The sequence below is a fragment of the Rhagoletis zephyria genome, unplaced genomic scaffold, assembly GCF_001687245.7.
Source record: "Rhagoletis zephyria isolate East Lansing unplaced genomic scaffold, Rhagoletis_zephyria_1.1 Rzeph_scaffold_02779, whole genome shotgun sequence".
Lineage (NCBI taxonomy): Eukaryota > Metazoa > Arthropoda > Insecta > Diptera > Tephritidae > Rhagoletis > Rhagoletis zephyria.
In genome coordinates this window covers 53,621-58,141 of record NW_016159863.1, presented here as the reverse complement: position 1 = coordinate 58,141, position 4,521 = coordinate 53,621, and positions in this window count along the sequence as shown.

Here is a 4,521-nt window from a genome sequence, read left to right as displayed (position 1 = left end):
TCCATATTACGAAAATGTATTTTATGACGACATCAAATAGGTGAATGCTGTCAAATCGACGAAGGGTTAGCGCTCCGCTGATGGCGCCAACTATATTTTCTACATCGTGGCTTTGATATAAATACATATATACATACAACAAGCGTTGACAACAATTCGAGATAGAAAACTAACTCTAGGCGAGAGATAACTATTGTCTACCGTGTACTAGGGCTGCCAGACGTCCCGGTTTTCCCGGACATATCCCGGTTTTAGACCATTTATCCCGGTGTCCCGGTCCAACCTTTAAATGTCCCGGGTTTCGTTTAAGTGTCCCGGTTTTCGATTTATATGCACAAATTTAATAAAAGTTCAAAAATCACCACCGGTGTCATTTGTGATATAGTTACATCTCCAGATAGTTGGACTTTGCACAAGCAATATTTGATGATCGATATACCCACACACATACCTGTAAGTGCAAAGTGCCCTTCCTAATTAGCATCAGCTGTTTTTTATTTGTTTTGCTCGTTTGTTTTTCGGGTGGGCTTTAATTCCAATGTAAGTTTTCGCGACAAATTTTATAGAATATAAAAATGTGTGTTTGTAGTGTTTTGATTACCCTTAAAAAAAGCCAAAGAGAACGTATAAATTCCTTTCCGCTTACACAGAAGAGTGCGTCATTTGTTTATATTTTTTGAAGTTATAGTACCTTAAAAGAGAGTCTCACTGAGTTGTCAACCACACCTTGCTTAATACACCTAATGTGGATCAATGTTTTTTTCTTATTTCATCTCAATAGACTAAGGAAAGAAATTTGCTCAATATAAGTACATAAATATGTGCGTTAAATGACGTGCACAAAGTTTTAAAATTATATTAAGGAAAAGTCAGAAGTTTTGAAACAAGTTCACAACAACGAAAAGTATGACTGATTTTTTAATGTTATCTTGTACTTAAATTTTTTTTCATGACACCTAGTGTACTTATAAGTACAGTGCCGTACAAAATTATTGGCTCAGAGAATTTTTCATCAGATCTTTTAGAAAAATATTGAAAATGTAGCAGTTTCTTTCATACAAAAAGAATTGTCGAACATAGTTTGTATGGAAGAAGCTGTCAGCAAAAAATTATCAAAAATGGACTAAAATTGTTGGGCCACAAAACTTCTTTTCAAAATTTGTATAAAAAGTCTGATTAGAAAGTTGCAAATTTGTATGCAAATTTATTGAATTTTCCCGAGTTTCACACAAAGTCTAGAAATTCGGTTTTTTTTTTTGATGTAGTATAAACGGTATATGTTTAAGGTAAGGGAAAAATGGATATTTTCAAGCACTATGTACACATATGTATTTTTTTAAACAAATTTTTTTGCTGAGAACTTATTTAAATTCCAAAAACCGAATGCCAACTTGAATTAAAGGAACCAACACTGAAGTGAGTCAAAATGAAAATAAAAGAGCACAAATTTCTATGTAAAGCAAAACTCTCTGGGAATCCTACGAGACATCTGCCGGTCATATGACCGGTCATCTAAGTGGGATATCTGCAGTCTTTTGGCATCATATTTTACATCAGAATTGAAGGGATTTCTGAAAAATCTGACCAGTTCTTTTGTGTAACTGTGATTTTGCATCCCTTGTCAACATATGGTCTCGGTTGATTTAACTCGGTTAACTTAAGGTCTTTGTTTTACTGCCTTAAAATTGAGGGGAAATTTTTACAGCGTTTTTTATGTTTATTGGTTTCTATTTGAGTGCATTGAGAATCGGTCAGTCTGAGAAGGCCTTGTAGGGAAGACAATAGGTTTGTTCGTCGAAAATCCAGCGAGAATTGTCACTCAAAATACCAAATAGTAAGAAAACTTGCAATTTTCTGTACGAACGCAAATTTGCAAGTTTTTCTGCCAGCTAGTGTCCACGGTTGCATTTCAAACAAAATTTGCATAGAATTTTTTAAATTCTTTCAGAGGGACAAAAAACAGGATCTACGTGTAAATATCTTGTCAGTCCGACTTTCTTCAACATACGTTTCAATTTCTTTGTCGGGTTTATTATATCGACTCTGGTTGAGATTGCATTCCGATTAAGAATACAGTATTTTTTGCCGAGTACCTTTCAAATCATTGGAATTAACTAAATTAATTAAGTAAACAAGTATTAACATACACTTTTCATTTTCAAATCGCTCCAATTTGAACATTTTTAAATTTAACGTACTTGTTTATTCAAATTATCGTCGACAAAAAATCCTACCATGTGCCACAATAATGCAAATTCTTGCTGGCAAATTTTTTTCCGGCTCGAATTTGTAACTTCTCTCCAAGAAATAGTGTTTTTACTCGTGATTTATTTAAATAAAACATGTGAAATTTAGTTGAAACATTTTAGCCGTTTTTAGCCGGTTATATTTGCCAATTTAACCGGATCGTCCAAAAAGTTCTGGCAACACTGGGCTTAATACTTCTTGGAGGCACTTGATATTGGGACAAAAATGTGCGCAATTCGATCCATAACTACATTTTTTTGTAAAGAACGCCCGTTTGCTCTAAATTTGTAAAATTACAATTATTTTTTTATTTTGTTTACGTCTGTCATTTGTTACAAATGAAGAAAAGTCCAAGAGTTGCCAAGTATAAATATTTTTATATCTATTTATTAAAATAATAATTTACAATAATAATTTATTTAATTAATACTTTATTAAGGCACAAATTTGAATGGAAATACATTTGTAAAACTGTTTATCACAAAATGTTATTAATTGTTTGCAAGCATACTATAGTTTTCATGCATTTTGAGAACAAATAATCGAGTATGTATACATACATATGTATAGCAATTACTTACGGCGGCCGCCGTAGCAGAGTGATTATATGTCCGTACGTCCACTCCATAGGACCATGGTTAGATCCCTGGTCAGATCATAACCCAAAATAGCAGTCGTCCTTCGGCACGCAATGGCAAACCCTCGAGTATACTTCTGCCTTGAAAACTCTTCTTATAAAATCATTTGGCCTTCGGAGTCATCCTAAGTATGTAGGTGTCTCCATTTGTGCCACAACAATAGAACTCATGCCAAGTTTGAGGAGAAGCTCGGCCAAACACTTAGAAAAATATTTTAGTAGCAAATATTTATTTGTTTACTTATTTTAAGGTAGATGGCAATCTTATGGTTTCACATTTTGAGTACCAAAAACTCAACTCTGATACAACAAATAGTATGAGTACTGAATGATAATGACAGATTGCAATCACATAAACGTACAATCGTACATGATTGAGTTTTTCTTTTGCACTCACATTCTCTATGTGAATGGGGATCAATCTCAAGAGTGGTTGTTAAATTTTTTAAATCAAACAATCACATTTTTGAAACGAAAAAAATGAGAATGCACACTCAATTGATTCAATCATTACACAGCTCTGCTATTTAGTACTATTCCTACCCTTCAAAATGCGCCTTCGAATAATGCTTTACGATTTTTCCTTCAGAAATTATGGCCATTGGAAGATGGCGTAATGAGTTAGAAAGCATATGCTTGGTTTGGCGATGTTAGATTCGAGGGGACGGCAGTTTAAGTGGCCGTAACTCTTGAGGGAAAAATCGTATAGCACCATTCGAGACTGCATTTTGAAGTATAATAATAGTACTAGAAAAATACTTGAAACAATTCTAATCGATTTTTACTATTTAATCAGAAAATATGCTTCTTCCTTTAGCTTCTTATTTTGCTTCTTTTGGTCTCGTTCCTTTTGGAAATAATATAATTCTCGCGTTTTTTATTTTTCTACAAGAATTCTAATCGATTTTTACTATTTAAACAGAAAATATTCTTCTCCCTTTAGCTTCTTATTTTGCTTCTTTTGGTCTCGTTCCCTTTTAAAATAATATAATTCTCGCGTTTTTTATTTTTCTGCGTAATTTTTATTTTCTGAGCCTATTCCAGTTAGAAAGAATATAAATTTTAACTATGGGTCAATAGCACGTTTAATAGCTTACAATGTTGCTTACAAATCAGCCCTATTTGTATTTTGTATTTATTTTGATGTTTTTCCCATCACAACAATTTAACAAAATTATTTTACAGTGCCAGTCAAGATAAAACGAAGTAAGTAAATCTTGCAGATTGATAGTATAATTTTAAATTGCATATATAACTAAGTCTATGAACTAAGAATAGAATTTTTGTAATATAGAAGTAAGCAAAATTTGGGGAAATTAATAATAGTTTTGAAGAATAACAATAAATGGAAAAGAAAAAAAAACAAGGACGAAGAAGAGAACATATTATCTAATACATTTTCATTAGTGAGAAAAAATATTAATTTGAATAACTTATAAATTACTATAGTAAGAGATTAATTCTTTTTTAAAATGCAGTGCATTACTGCATGCATTAACAGCTTTAGTCTAGTCGGAAGTGAGTTCCAAAGACGTATAGAGGTGATGAAAAATTTACGTTCAGATGTTAGAGTTCGATATTTCGTATGTGTTAGAAGTACTGACCTCAATGACTGAAGAAAGTGGAGCCTTCTATAA